This window comes from Schistocerca gregaria, chromosome 3 (genome assembly GCF_023897955.1).
Source record: "Schistocerca gregaria isolate iqSchGreg1 chromosome 3, iqSchGreg1.2, whole genome shotgun sequence".
Taxonomy (NCBI): domain Eukaryota; kingdom Metazoa; phylum Arthropoda; class Insecta; order Orthoptera; family Acrididae; genus Schistocerca; species Schistocerca gregaria.
This window is the reverse complement of record NC_064922.1, coordinates 48932155-48949457: the sequence shown is the minus strand read 5'-3', so window position 1 is coordinate 48949457 and position 17303 is coordinate 48932155.

The following is a 17303-nucleotide window of genomic DNA, read 5'->3' as shown; positions in this document are numbered from 1 at the left end:
CCTCCATGGGAGTAATGTCTCAAACATTCTACGCTTTGATCGTTCCTTGGAAGACCAGTAGTAGTTTCCGATGCACGTCTGGAGGCATTCTGTAATCTGTGGACTATCAGAGTGTTGATGAATCACAGAAATTGCATCAGGATTGAGTCCAACAGTCACCATGCGCATTTCCATCCATGGGAGTAATGTCTCAAACAGTTTACGGTTTGATCGTTCCCTGGAAGACAAGTAGTAGTTTCCGATGCACATCTGGTATCATTCTGTAATCTGTGGACTATCAGAGTGTTGATGAAACAAAGAAATTGCATCGGGATTGAATACAACAGTCACCATGCGCACTTTCCTCCATGGGAGTAATGTCTCAAACAGTCTACGCTTTTATCGTTCCCTGGAAGACCAGTAGTAATTTCCGATGCACATCTGGAGGCATTCTGTAATCTGTGGACTATCAGAGTGTTGATGAAACACAGAAATTGCATCGGGATTGAATACAACAGTCACCATGTGCACTTTCCTCCATGGGAGTAATGCCTCGAACGGTTACGCTTTTATCGTCCCTGGAAGACCAGTAGCAGTTTCCGATGCACATCTGGGGGCATTCTGTAATCTGTGGACCTTCAAAGTGTTGTTGAAACACAGAAATGGATTCGGAATTGAATACAACAGTCACCATGCGCACTTTCGTCCATGGGAGTAATGTTTCAAACAGTCTACGCTTTTATCTTTCCCTGGAAGACCAGTAGTAGTTTCCGATGCACATCTTCTGACATTTTGTAATGTGTGGACTATCAGAGTGTTGATGAAACACAGAAATTGCATCAGGACTGAATACAACAATCACCATGCGCACTTTCCTCCATGGGAGTAATGTCTCAAACAGTTTACGCTTTGATCGATCCCTGGAAGACCAGTAGTAGTTTCCGATGCACATCTGTGGGCATTCTGTAATGTGTGGACTATCAGAGTGTTGATGAAACACAGAAATTGCATCGGGATGGAGTACAACAGTCACCATGCGCACTTTCCTCCATGGGAGTAATGTCACAAACATTCTACAATTTTATCGTTCCCTGGAAGACCAGTAGTAGTTTCCGATGCACATCTGGAGGCATTCTGTAATCTGTTGACCTTCAAAGTGTTGATGAAACAAAGGAATTGCATCGGGATTGAATACAACAGTCACCATTAGCAATTTCCTCCATGGGAGTAATGTCTCAAACAGTTTACGCTTTGATCGTTCCCTGGAAGACGAGTAGTAGTTTCCGACGCACATCTGGGGCCATTCTGTAATGTGTGGACTATCAGAGTGTTGATGAAACACAGACATTGCATCAGCATTGAGTCCAACAGTCACCATGCGCACTTCCCTCCATGGGAGTAATGTCTCAAACAGTTTACGGTATGATCGTTCCCTGGAAGACCAGTGGTAGTTTCCGATGCACATCTGTGGGCATTCTGTAATGTGTGGACTATCAGAGTGTTGATAAAACACAGAAACTGCATCGGGATAGAATACAACAGTCACCATGCGGACTTTCCTCCATGGGAGTAATGTCTCAAACAGTCTACGCTTTGATCGTTCCCTGCAAGACCAGTAGTAGTTTCCGATGCACATTTGGACGCATTCTGTAATGTGTGGACCTTCAAAGTGTTGATGAAACACAGGAATTGCATCGGGATTGAATACAACAGTCACCATGCGCACTTTCCCCCATGGGAGTAATGTCTCAAACAGTTTACGCTTTGATCGTTTCCTGGAAGACCAGTAGTAGTTTCCGTTGCTCATCTGGGAGCATTCAGTAATGTGTGGACTATCAGAGTGTTGATGAAACACAGAAATTGCATCAGGATTGAATACAACAGTCACCGTGCGCACTTTCCTCCATGGGAGTAATGTCTCAAATATTTTACGATTTGATCGTTCCCTGGAAGACCAATAGTAGTTTCCGATGCACATCTGTGGGCATTCTGTAATGTGTGGACTGTCAGAGTGTTGATGAAACACAGAAATTGCATCGGGATTGAATACAACAGTCACCATGCGCACTTTCCTCCATGGGAGTAATGTCTCAAACAGTCTACGCTTTGATCGTTCCCTGGAAGACAAGTAGTAGTTTCCTTGCACATCTGGTATCATTCTGTAATCTGTGGACTATCAGAGTGTTGATGAAACAAAGCAATTGCATCGGGATTGAATACAACAGTAACCATGCGCACTTTCCTCCATGGGAGTAATGTCTCAAAGAGTTTACGCTTTGATCGTTCTGTTCAAGACCAGTAGTAGTTTCCGATGCACATCTGGAGGCATTCTGTAATCTGTGGACTATCAGAGTGTTGATGAAACACAGAAATTGCATCGGGATTGAATACAACAGTCACCATGTCTCAAACAGTTTACGCTTTGATCGTTCCCTGGAAGACCAGTAGTAGTTTCCGATGCACATGTGTGGGCATTCTGTAATGTGTGGACTATCAGAGTGTTGATGAAACACAGAAATTGCATCGGGATTGAATACAACAGTCACCATGCGCACTTTCCTCCATGGGAGTATTATCTCAAACAGTTTTTTTTTTATCTTTCCCTGGAAGACCAGTAGTAGTTTCCGATGCACATCTGGGGACATTTTGTAATGTGTGGACTATCAGAGTGTTAATGAATCACAGAAATTGCATCAGGATTGAATCCAACAGTCACCATGCGCACTTCCCACCATGGGAGTAATGTCTCAAACAGTTTACGCTTTGATCGTTCCCTGGAAGACCAGTAGTAGTTTCCGATGCACATCTCTGGGCATTCTGTAATGTGTGGACTATCAGAGTGTTGATGAAGCACAGAAACTGCATCGGGATTGAATACATCAGTCACCATGCGTACTTTCCTCCATGGGAGTAATGTCTGAAACAGTCTACGCTTTGATCGTTCCCTGCAAGACCAGTAGTAGTTTCCCATGCACATCTGTGGGCATTCTGTAATCTGTGGACTATCAGAGTGTTGATGAAACACAGAAATTGCATCGGGATTGAATACAACTGTCACCATGCGCACTTTCCTCCATGGGAGTAATGTCTCAAACAGTCTACGCTTTTATCGTTCCCTGGAAGACCAGTAGTAATTTCCGATGCACATCTGGAGGCATTCTGTAATCTGTGGACTATCAGAGTGTTGATGAAACACAGAAATTGCATCGGGATTGAATACAACAGTCACCATGTGCACTTTCCTCCATGGGAGTAATGCCTCGAACGGTTTACGCTTTGTCCGTTCCCTGGAAAACCAGTAGCAGTTTCCGATGCACATCTGGGGTCATTCTGTAATCTGTGGACTATCAGGGTGTTGATGAAACACAGAAATTGCATCGGGATTGAATACAACAGTCACCATGCGCACTTTAATCCATGGGAGTAATGTCTCAAACGGTTTACGCTTTGATCGTTCCCTGGAAGACCAGTAGTAGCTTGCAATGCACATCTGGGGACATTCTGTAATGTGTGGACTATCAGAGTGTTGATGAATCACAGCTATTGCATCAGCATTGAATCCAACAGTTACCATGCGCACTTTCCTCCATGGGAGTAACGTCTCAAACACTTTACGGTTTGATCGTTCCCTGGAAGACCAGTGGTAGTTTCCGATGCACATCTTCTGACATTCTGTAATGTGTGGACTATCAGAGTGTTGATGAAACACAGAAATTGCATCAGGATTGAATACAACGGTCACAATGCGCACTTTCCTTCATGGGAGTAATGTCTCAAACAGTTTACGCTATGATCGTTCCCCGGAAGACCGGTAGTAGTTTCCGATGCACATCAGTGGGCATTCTGTTACCTGTGGACTATCAGAGTGTTGATGAAACACAGAAATTGCATCGGGATTGAATACAACAGTCACCATGCGCACGTTCCTCCAAGGGGAGTAATGTCACAAACAGTCTACGATTTGATCGTTCCCTGGAAGGCCAGTAGTAGTTTCCGAGTCACATCTGGAGGCATTCTGTAATCTGTGGACTATCAAAGTGTTGATGAAACACAGAAATTGCATCGGGATTGAATACAACAGTCACCATGCGCACTTTCCTCCATTGGAGTAATATCTCAAACAGTTTACGCTTTGATCGTTCCCTGGAAGACCAGTAGTAGTTTCCGATGCACATCTGGGGACATTCAGTAATGTGTGGACTATCAGAGTGTTGATGAATCACAGAAATTGAATCCAACAGTCACCATGCGCACTTCCCTCCATGGGAGTAATGTCTCAAAAAGTTTACGCTTTGATCGTTCCCTCGAAGACCAGTAGTAGTTCCGATGCACATCTGTGGTCAATCCGTAATGTGTGGACTATCAGAGTGTTGATGAAGCACAGAAACTGCATCGGGATTGAATACAACAGTCACCATGGGCACTTTCATCCATGGGAGTAATGTCTCAAACAGTCTACGATTTGATCGTTCCCTGCAAGACCAGTAGTATGTTCCGATGCACATCTGCAGGCATTCTGTAATCTGTGGACCTTCAAAGAGTTGATGAAACACAGAAATTGCGTCGGGATTGAATACAACAGTCACCATACGCACTTTCCTCCATGGGAATAATGTCTCAAACCGTCTACGATTTTATCGTTCCCTGGAAGACCAGTAGTAGTTTCCGATGCACATCTGGAGGCATTCGGTAATCTGTGGACTATCAGAGTGTTGATGAAACACAGAAATTGCATCGGGATTGAATACAACAGTCACCATGTGCACTTTCCTCCATGGGAGTAATGCCTCGAACGGTTACGCTTTTATCGTCCCTGGAAGACCAGTAGCAGTTTCCGATGCACATCTGGGGGCATTCTGTAATCTGTGGACCTTCAAAGTGTTGTTGAAACACAGAAATGGATTCGGAATTGAATACAACAGTCACCATGCCCACTTTCGTCCATGGGAGTAATGTTTCAAACAGTCTACGCTTTTATCTTTCCCTGGAAGACCAGTAGTAGTTTCCGATGCACATCTTCTGACATTTTGTAATGTGTGGACTATCAGAGTGTTGATGAAACACAGAAATTGCATCAGGACTGAATACAACAATCACCATGCGCACTTTCCTCCATGGGAGTAATGTCTCAAACAGTTTACGCTTTGATCGATCCCTGGAAGACCAGTAGTAGTTTCCGATGCACATCTGTGGGCATTCTGTAATGTGTGGACTATCAGAGTGTTGATGAAACACAGAAATTGCATCGGGATGGAGTACAACAGTCACCATGCGCACTTTCCTCCATGGGAGTAATGTCACAAACATTCTACAATTTTATCGTTCCCTGGAAGACCAGTAGTAGTTTCCGATGCACATCTGGAGGCATTCTGTAATCTGTTGACCTTCAAAGTGTTGATGAAACAAAGGAATTGCATCGGGATTGAATACAACAGTCACCATTAGCAATTTCCTCCATGGGAGTAATGTCTCAAACAGTTTACGCTTTGATCGTTCCCTGGAAGACGAGTAGTAGTTTCCGACGCACATCTGGGGCCATTCTGTAATGTGTGGACTATCAGAGTGTTGATGAAACACAGACATTGCATCAGCATTGAGTCCAACAGTCACCATGCGCACTTCCCTCCATGGGAGTAATGTCTCAAACAGTTTACGGTATGATCGTTCCCTGGAAGACCAGTGGTAGTTTCCGATGCACATCTGTGGGCATTCTGTAATGTGTGGACTATCAGAGTGTTGATAAAACACAGAAACTGCATCGGGATAGAATACAACAGTCACCATGCGGACTTTCCTCCATGGGAGTAATGTCTCAAACAGTCTACGCTTTGATCGTTCCCTGCAAGACCAGTAGTAGTTTCCGATGCACATTTGGACGCATTCTGTAATGTGTGGACCTTCAAAGTGTTGATGAAACACAGGAATTGCATCGGGATTGAATACAACAGTCACCATGCGCAATTTCCTCCATGGGAGTAATGTCTCAAACAGTTTACGCTTTGATCGTTCCCTGGAAGACCAGTAGTAGTTTCCGACGCACATCTTGGGCCATTCTGTAATGTGTGGACTATCAGAGTGTTGATGAAACACAGAAATTGCTTCAGGATTGAATACAACAGTCACCATGCGCACTTTCCTCCAAGGGGAGTAATGTCACAAACAGTCTACGATTTGATCGTTCCCTGGAAGGCCAGTAGTAGTTTCCGAGTCACATCTGGAGGCATTCTGTAATCTGTGGACTATCAGAGTGTTGATGAAACACAGAAATTGCATCGGGATTGAATACAACAGTCACCATGCGCACTTTCCTCCATAGGAGTAATATCTCAAACAGTTTACGCTTTGATCGTTCCCTGGGAGACCAGTAGTAGTTTCCGATGCACATCTGGGGACATTATGTAATGTGTGGACCTTCAAAGTGTTGATGAATCACAGAAATTGCATCAGGGTTGAGTCCAACAGTCACCATGCGCACTTCCATCCATGGGAGTAATGTCTCAAACAGTTTACGGTTTGATCGTTCACTGGAAGACAAGTAGTAGTTTCCGATGCAAATCTGGTATCATTCTGTAATCTGTGGACAATCAGAGTGTTGATGAAACAAAGAAATTGCTTCGGGATTTAATACAACAGTCACCATGCGCACTTTCCTCCATGGGCGTAATGTCTCAAACAGTCTACGCTTTTATCGTTCCCTGGAAGACCAGTAGTAATTTCCGATGCACATCTGGAGGCATTCTGTAATCTGTGGACTATCAGAGTGTTGATGAAACACAGAAATTGCATCGGGATTGAATACAACAGTCACCATGTGCACTTTCCTCCATGGGAGTAATGCCTCGAACGGTTTACGCTTTGACCGTTCCCTGGAAAACCAGTAGCAGTTTCCGATGCACATCTGGGGTCATTCTGTAATCTGTGGACTATCAGGGTGTTGATGAAACACAGAAATTGCATCGGGATTGAATACAACAGTCACCATGCGCACTTTAATCCATGGGAGTAATGTCTCAAACAGTTTACGCTTTGATCGTTCCCTGGAAGACCAGTAGTAGCTTGCAATGCACATCTGGGGACATTCTGTAATGTGTGGACTATCAGAGTGTTGATGAATCACAGAAATTGCAACAGCATTGAGTCCAACAGTTACCATGCGCACTTCCCTCCATGGGAGTAATGTCTCAAACAGTTTACGGTTTGATCGTTCCCTGGAAGACCAGTGGTAGTTTCCGATGCACATCTTCTGACATTCTGTAATGTGTGGACTATCAGAGTGTTGATGAAACACAGAGATTGCATCAGGATTGAATACAACGGTCACAATGCGCACTTTCCTCCATGGGAGTAATGTCTCAAACAGATTACGCTTTGATCGTTCCCGGGAAGACCAGTAGTAGTTTCCGATGCACATCTCGGGACATTCAGTAATGTGTGGACTATCGGAGTGTTGATGAATCACAGAAATTGCATCAGGATTGAATCCAACAGTCACCATGCGCACTTCCCTCCAGTTGAGTAATGTTTCAAACAGTCTACGCTTCTATCGTTCCCTGGAAGACCAGTAGTAGTTTCCGATGCACATCTGGAGGCATTCCGTAATCTGTGGACTATCAGAGTGTTGATGAAACACAGAAATTGCATCGGGATTGAATACAACAGTCACAATGTGTACTTTCCTCCATGGGAGTAATGCCTCGAACGGTTTACGCTTTGATCGTTCCCTGGAAGACCAGTAGGAGTTTCTGATGCACATCTGGGGGCATTCTGTAATCTGTGGTCCTTCAAAGTGTTGTTGAAACACAGAAATTGAATCGGGATTGAATACAACAGTCACCATGCGCACTTTCCCCCATGGGAGTAATGTCTCAAACAGTTTACGCTTTGATCGTTTCCTGGAAGACCAGTAGTAGTTTCCGTTGCTCATCTGGGAGCATTCTGTAATGTGTGGACTATCAGAGTGTTGATGAAACACAGAAATTGCATCAGGATTGAATACAACAGTCACCGTGCGCACTTTCCTCCATGGGAGTAATGTCTCAAATATTTTACGATTTGATCGTTCCCTGGAAGACCAATAGTAGTTTCCGATGCACATCTGTGGGCATTCTGTAATGTGTGGACTGTCAGAGTGTTGATGAAACACAGAAATTGCATCGGGATTGAATACAACAGTCACCATGCGCACTTTCCTCCATGGGAGTAATGTCTCAAACAGTCTACGCTTTGATCGTTCCCTGGAAGACAAGTAGTAGTTTCCTTGCACATCTGGTATCATTCTGTAATCTGTGGACTATCAGAGTGTTGATGAAACAAAGCAATTGCATCGGGATTGAATACAACAGTAACCATGCGCACTTTCCTCCATGGGAGTAATGTCTCAAAGAGTTTACGCTTTGATCGTTCTGTTCAAGACCAGTAGTAGTTTCCGATGCACATCTGGAGGCATTCTGTAATCTGTGGACTATCAGAGTGTTGATGAAACACAGAAATTGCATCGGGATTGAATACAACAGTCACCATGTCTCAAACAGTTTACGCTTTGATCGTTCCCTGGAAGACCAGTAGTAGTTTCCGATGCACATGTGTGGGCATTCTGTAATGTGTGGACTATCAGAGTGTTGATGAAACACAGAAATTGCATCGGGATTGAATACAACAGTCACCATGCGCACTTTCCTCCATGGGAGTATTATCTCAAACAGTTTTTTTTTTATCTTTCCCTGGAAGACCAGTAGTAGTTTCCGATGCACATCTGGGGACATTTTGTAATGTGTGGACTATCAGAGTGTTAATGAATCACAGAAATTGCATCAGGATTGAATCCAACAGTCACCATGCGCACTTCCCACCATGGGAGTAATGTCTCAAACAGTTTACGCTTTGATCGTTCCCTGGAAGACCAGTAGTAATTTCCGATGCACATCTCTGGGCATTCTGTAATGTGTGGACTATCAGAGTGTTGATGAAGCACAGAAACTGCATCGGGATTGAATACATCAGTCACCATGCGTACTTTCCTCCATGGGAGTAATGTCTGAAACAGTCTACGCTTTGATCGTTCCCTGCAAGACCAGTAGTAGTTTCCCATGCACATCTGTGGGCATTCTGTAATCTGTGGACTATCAGAGTGTTGATGAAACACAGAAATTGCATCGGGATTGAATACAACTGTCACCATGCGCACTTTTCTCCATGGGAGTAATGTCTCAAACAGTCTACGCTTTGATCGTTCCCTGCAAGACCAGTAGTAGTTTCCGACGCACATCTGGAGGCATTCTGTAATCTGCGGACTATCAGAGTGTTGATGAAACACAGAAATTGCATCGGGATTGAATACATCAGTCACCATGTGCACTTTCCTCCATGGGAGTAATGCCTCGAACGGTTTACGCTTTTATCGTCCCTGGAAGACCAGTAGCAGTTTCCGATGCACATCTGGGGGCATTCTGTAATCTGTGGACCTTAAAAGTGTTGATGAAACACAGAAATTGAATCGCGATTGAATACAACAGTCACCATGCGCACTTTCCTCCATGGGAGTAATGTCTCAAACAGTTCACGCTTTGATCGTTCCCTGGAAGACCAGTAGTAGTTTCCGATGCACATCTGGAGGCATTCTGTAATCTGTGGAATATCAGAGTGTTCATGAAACACAGAAACTGCATCGGGATTGAATACAACAGTCACCATGCGCACTTTCCTCCATGGGAGTAATGTCTCAAACAGTTCACGCTTTGATCGTTCCCTGGAAGACCAGTAGTAGTTTCCGATGCACATCTGGGGACATTTTGTAATGTGTGGACTATCAGAGTGTTGATGAATCACAGTAATTGCATCACGATTGAATCCAACAGTCACCATGCGCACTTCCCTCCATGGGAGTAATGTCTCAAACAGTTTACGGTTGATCGTTCCCTGGAAGACCAGTAGTAGTTTCCGATGCACATGTGTGGGCATTCTGTAATGTGTGGACTATCAGAGTGTTGATGAAACACAGAAATTGCATCGGGATTGAATACAACAGTCACCATGCGCACTTTCCTACATGGGAGTAAAGTCTCAAACAGTCTACGCTTTGATTGTTCCCTGCAAGATCAGTAGTAGTTTCCGATGCACATCTGGAAGCATTCTGTAATCTGTGGACTATCAGAGTGTTGATGAAACACAGAAATTGCATCGGGATTGAATAAAATAGTCACCATGCGCACTTTCCTCCATGGGAGTATTATCTCAAACAGTTTTTTTTTTATCTTTCCCTGGAAGACCAGTAGTAGTTTCCGATGCACATCTGGGGACATTTTGTAATGTGTGGACTATCAGAGTGTTAATGAATCACAGAAATTGCATCAGGATTGAATCCAACAGTCACCATGCGCACTTCCCTCCATGGGAGTAATGTCTCAAACAGTTTACGCTTTGATCGTTCCCTGGAAGACCAGTAGTAGTTTCCGATGCACATCTGTGGGCATTCTGTAATGTGTGGACTATCAGAGTGTTGATGAAGCACAGAAACTGCATCGGGATTGAATACATCAGTCACCATGCGTACTTTCCTCCATGGGAGTAATGTCTGAAACAGTCTACGCTTTGATCGTTCCCTGCAAGACCAGTAGTAGTTTCCCATGCACATCTGTGGGCATTCTGCAATCTGTGGACTATCAGAGTGTTGATGAAACACAGAAATTGCATCGGGATTGAATACAACTGTCACCATGCGCACTTTCCTCCATGGGAGTAATGTCTCAAACAGTCTACGCTTTGATCGTTCACTGCAAGACCAGTAGTAGTTTCCGACGCACATCTGGAGGCATTCTGTAATCTGCGGACTATCAGAGTGTTGATGAAACACAGAAATTGCATCGGGATTGAATATATCAGTCACCATGTGCACTTTCCTCCATGGGAGTAATGCCTCGAACGGTTTACGCTTTTATCGTCCCTGGAAGACCAGTAGCAGTTTCCGATGCACATCTGGGGGCATTCTGTAATCTGTGGACCTTAAAAGTGTTGATGAAACACAGAAATTGAATCGCGATTGAATACAACAGTCACCATGCGCACTTTCCTCCATGGGAGTAATGTCTCAAACAGTTCACGCTTTGATCGTTCCCTGGAAGACCAGTAGTAGTTTCCGATGCACATCTGGAGGCATTCTGTAATCTGTGGAATATCAGAGTGTTCATGAAACACAGAAACTGCATCGGGATTGAATACAACAGTCACCATGCGCACTTTCCTCCATGGGAGTAATGTCTCAAACAGTTCACGCTTTGATCGTTCCCTGGAAGACCAGTAGTAGTTTCCGATGCACATCTGGGGACATTTTGTAATGTGTGGACTATCAGAGTGTTGATGAATCACAGTAATTGCATCAGGATTGAATCCAACAGTCACCATGCGCACTTCCCTCCATGGGAGTAATGTCTCAAACAGTTTACGGTTTGATCGTTCCCTGGAAGACCAGTAGTAGTTTCCGATGCACATGTGTGGGCATTCTGTAATGTGTGGACTATCAGAGTGTTGATGAAACACAGAAACTGCATCGGGATTGAATACAACAGTCACCATGCGCACTTTCCTCCAGGGGAGTAATGTCTCAATCAGTCTACGCTTTGATCGTTCCCTGGAAGACCAGTAGTAGTTTCCGATGCACATCTGGAGGCATTCCGTAATCTGTGGACTATCTGAGTGTTGATGAAACACAGAAATTGAATCGGGATTGAATACGACAGTCACCATGCGCACTTTCCTCCATGGGAGTAATGTCTCAAACAGTCTACGCTTTAATCTTTCCCTGGAAGACCAGTAGTGGTTTCCGATGCATATCTTCTGACATTCTGTGATGTGTGGACTATCAGAATGTTGATGAAACACAGAAATTGCATCAGGATTGAATACAACAGTCACCATGCGCACTTTCCTCCATGGGAGTAATGTCTCTAACAGTCTACGCTTTGATCGTTCCCTGGAAGACCAGTAGTAGTTTCCGATGCACATCTGGGGGCATTCTGTAATGTGTGGACTATCAGAGTGTTGATGAAACACAGAAACTGCATCGGGGTGAATACAACAGTCACCATGCGCACTTTCCTCCATGGGAGTAATGTCTCAAACAGTCTACGTTTTGATCGTTCCCTGCAAGGCCAGTAGTAGTTTCAGATGCACATCTGGAGGCATTCTGTAAGCTGTGGACCTTCAAAGTGTTGATGAAACATAAGGAATTTCATCGGGATTGAATACAATAGTCACCATGCGCAATTTCCTCCATGGGAGTAATGTCTCTAACAGTTTTGCTTTGATCGTTCCCTGGAAGACCAGTAGTAGTTTTCTGACGCACATCTGGAGGCATTCTGTAATCTGTGGACTATCAGAGTGTTGATGAAACACAGAAATTGCATTGGGATTGAATACAAGAGTCACCATGCGCACTTTCCTCCATGGGAGTATAGTCTCAAACAGTTTACGCTTTGATCGTACACTGGAAGGCCAGTAGTAGTTTCCGAGGCACATCTAGAGGCATTCTGTAATCTGTGGACTATCAGAGTTTTGATGAAACACAGAAATTGCATCGGGATTGAATACAACAGTCACCATGCGCACTTTCCTCCATGGGAGTAATGTCTCAAAGACTTCACGCTTTGATCGTTCCCTGGAAGACCAGTAGTAGTTTCCGATGCACATCTGGGGACATTCTGTAATGTGTGGACTATCAGAGTGTTGATGAATCACAGATATTGCATCAGGATTGAATCCAACAGTCACCATGCGCACTTCCCGCCATGGGAGTAATGTCTCAATCAGTTTACGCTTTGATCGTTCCCTGGAAGACCAGTAGTAGTTTCCGATGCACATCTGTGGGCATTCTGTAATGTGTGGACTATAAGTGTGTTGATGAAACACAGAAACTGCATCGGGATTGAATAAAACAGTCACCATGCGAACTTTCCTCCATGGGAGTAATGTCTCGAACAGTCTACGCTTTGATCGTTCAATGCAAGACCAGTAGTAGTTTCCGATGCACATCTGGAGGCATTCTGTAATCTGTGGACCTTCAAAGTGATTGATGAAACACAGAAATTGCATCGGGATTGAATACAACTGTCACCATGCGCACTTTCCTCCATGGGAGTAACGTCTCAAACAGTCTACACTTTTATCGTTCCCTGGAAGACCAGTAGTAGTTTCCGATGCAAATCTGGAGGCATTCTATAATCTGTGGACTATCAGAGTGTTCATGAAACACAGAAATTGCATCGGGATTGAATACAACAGTCACCATGTGCACTTTCCTCCATGGGAGTAAAGCCTCGAACGATTTACGCTTTGATCGTTCCCTGGAAGACCAGTAGTAGTTTCCGACGCACATCTGGAGACATTCTGTAATGTGTGGACTATCAGAATGTTGATGAAACACAGAAATTGCATTAGGATTGAATGCAACAGTCACCATGCTCACCTCCCTCCATGGGAGTAATGTCTCAAACAGTTTACGCTTTGATCGTTCCCTTGAAGACCAGTAGTAGTTTCCAATGCACATCTGTGGGTATTCTGTAATGTGTGGACTAACAGAGTGTTGATGAAACACAGGTACTGCATCGGGATTGAATACAACAGTCACCATGCGCACTTTCCTCCATGGGAGTAATGCCTCGAACGGTTTACGCTTTGATCGTTCCCTGGAAGACCAGTAGTAGTTTCCGATGCACATCTGGGGGCATTCTGTAATCTGTGGACCTTCAAAGTGTTGATGAAACACAGAAATTGAATCGGGATTGAATAGAACATTCACCATGCGCACTTTCCTCCATGGGAGTAATGTCTCAAATAGTCTACGCTTTGATCGTTTCCTGGAGGACCAGTAGTATTGTCCGATGCACATCTGGATTCATTCTATAATCTGTGGAACTTCAAAGTGTTGATGAAACACAGAATTTGCATCGGGATTGAATACAACAGTCACCATGCGCACTTTTTTCCATGGGAGTAACGTCTCAAACAGTCTACGCTTTGATCGTTCCCTGGAAGACAAGTAGTAGTTTCCTTGCACATCTGGTATCATTCTGTAATCTGTGGACTATCAGAGTGTTGATGAAACAAAGCAATTGCATCGGGATTGAATACAACAGTAACCATGCGCACTTTCCTCCATGGGAGTAATGTCTCAAAGAGTTTACGCTTTGATCGTTCTGTTCAAGACCAGTAGTAGTTTCCGATGCACATCTGGAGGCATTCTGTAATCTGTGGACTATCAGAGTGTTGATAAAACACAGAAATTGCATCGGGATTGAATACAACAGTCACCATGTCTCAAACAGTTTACGCTTTGATCGTTCCCTGGAAGACCAGTAGTAGTTTCCGATGCACATGTGTGGGCATTCTGTAATGTGTGGACTATCAGAGTGTTGATGAAACACAAAAATTGCATCGGGATTGAATACAACAGTCACCATGCGCACTTTCCTACATGGGAGTAAAGTCTCAAACAGTCTACGCTTTGATTGTTCCCTGCAAGATCAGTAGTAGTTTCCGATGCACATCTGGAAGCATTCTGTAATCTGTGGACTATCAGAGTGTTGATGAAACACAGAAATTGCATCGGGATTGAATAAAACAGTCACCATGCGCACTTTCCTCCATGGGAGTATTATCTCAAACAGTTTTTTTTTTATCTTTCCCTGGAAGACCAGTAGTAGTTTCCGATGCACATCTGGGGACATTCTGTAATCTGTGGACTATCAGAGTGTTGATAAAACACAGAAATTGCATCGGGATTGAATACAACAGTCACCATGTCTCAAACAGTTTACGCTTTGATCGTTCCCTGGAAGACCAGTAGTAGTTTCCGATGCACATGTGTGGGCATTCTGTAATGTGTGGACTATCAGAGTGTTAATGAATCACAGAAATTGCATCAGGATTGAATCCAACAGTCACCATGCGCACTTCCCTCCATGGGAGTAATGTCTCAAACAGTTTACGCTTTGATCGTTCCCTGGAAGACCAGTAGTAGTTTCCGATGCACATCTGTGGGCATTCTGTAATGTGTGGACTATCAGAGTGTTGATGAAGCACAGAAACTGCATCGGGATTGAATACATCAGTCACCATGCGTACTTTCCTCCATGGGAGTAATGTCTGAAACAGTCTACGCTTTGATCGTTCCCTGCAAGACCAGTAGTGGTTTCCCATGCACATCTGTGGGCATTCTGTAATCTGTGGACTATCAGAGTGTTGATGAAACTCAGAAATTGCATCGGGATTGAATACAACAGTCACCATGCGCACTTTCCTCCATGGGAGTAATGTCTCAAACAGTCTACGCTTTGATCGTTCCCTGCAAGACCAGTAGTAGTTTCCGACGCACATCTGGAGGCATTCTGTAATCTGCGGACTATCAGAGTGTTGATGAAACACAGAAATTGCATCGGGATTGAATACATCAGTCACCATGTGCACTTTCCTCCATGGGAGTAATGCCTCGAACGGTTTACGCTTTTATCGTCCCTGGAAGACCAGTAGCAGTTTCCGATGCACATCTGGGGGCATTCTGTAATCTGTGGACCTTCAAAGTGTTGATGAAACACAGAAATTGAATCGCGATTGAATACAACAGTCACCATGCGCACTTTCCTCCATGGGAGTAATGTCTCAAACAGTTCACGCTTTGATCGTTCCCTGGAAGACCAGTAGTAGTTTCCGATGCACATCTGGAGGCATTCTGTAATCTGTGGAATATCAGAGTGTTTATGAAACACAGAAACTGCATCAGGATTGAATACAACAGTCACCATGCGCAATTTCCTCCATGGGAGTAATGTCTCTAACAGTTTTGCTTTGATCGTTCCCTGGAAGACCAGTAGTAGTTTTCTGACGCACATCTGGAGGCATTCTGTAATCTGTGGACTATCAGAGTGTTGATGAAACACAGAAATTGCATCGGGATTGAATACAAGAGTCACCATGCGCACTTTCCTCCATGGGAGTATAGTCTCAAACAGTTTACGCTTTGATCGTACCCTGGAAGGCCAGTAGTAGTTTCCGAGGCACATCTAGAGGCATTCTGTAATCTGTGGACTATCAGAGTGTTGATGAAACACAGAAATTGCATCGGGATTGAATACAACAGTCACCATGCGCACTTTCCTCCATGGGAGTAATGTCTCAAAGACTTCACGCTTTGATCGTTCCCTGGAAGACCAGTAGTAGTTTCCGATGCACATCTGTGGGCATTCTGTAATGTGTGGACTATAAGTGTGTTGATGAAACACAGAAACTGCATCGGGATTGAATAAAACAGTCACCATGCGAACTTTCCTCCATGGGAGTAATGTCTCAAACAGTCTACGCTTTGATCGTTCAATGCAAGACCAGTAGTAGTTTCCGATGCACATCTGGAGGCATTCTGTAATCTGTGGACCTTCAAAGTGATTGATGAAACACAGAAATTAAATCGGGATTGAATAGAACATTCACCATGCGCACTTTCCTCCATGGGAGTAATGTCTCAAATAGTCTACGCTTTGATCGTTTCCTGGAGGACCAGTAGTATTGTCCGATGCACATCTGGATTCATTCTATAATCTGTGGAACTTCAAAGTGTTGATGAAACACAGAATTTGCATCGGGATTGAATACAACAGTCACCATGCGCACTTTTTTCCATGGGAGTTACGTCTCAAACAGTCTACGCTTTGATCGTTCCCTGGAAGACAAGTAGTAGTTTCCTTGCACATCTGGTATCATTCTGTAATCTGTGGACTATCAGAGTGTTGATGAAACAAAGCAATTGCATCGGGATTGAATACAACAGTAACCATGCGCACTTTCCTCCATGGGAGTAATGTCTCAAAGAGTTTACGCTTTGATCGTTCTGTTCAAGACCAGTAGTAGTTTCCGATGCACATCTGGAGGCATTCTGTAATCTGTGGACTGTCAGAGTGTTGATGAAACACAGAAATTGCATCGGGATTGAATACAACAGTCACCATGTCTCAAACATTTTTCGCTTTGATCGTTCCCTGGAAGACCAGTAGTAGTTTCCGATGCACATGTGTGGGCATTCTGTAATGTGTGGACTATCAGAGTGTTGATGAAACACAGAAATTGCATCGGGATTGAATACGACAGTCACCATGCGCACTTTCCTACATGGGAGTAAAGTCTCAAACAGTCTACGCTTTGATTGTTCCCTGCAAGATCAGTAGTAGTTTCCGATGCACATCTGGAAGCATTCTGTAATCTGTGGACTATCAGAGTGTTGATGAAACACAGAAATTGCATCGGGATTGAATAAAACAGTCACCATGCGCACTTTCCTCCATGGG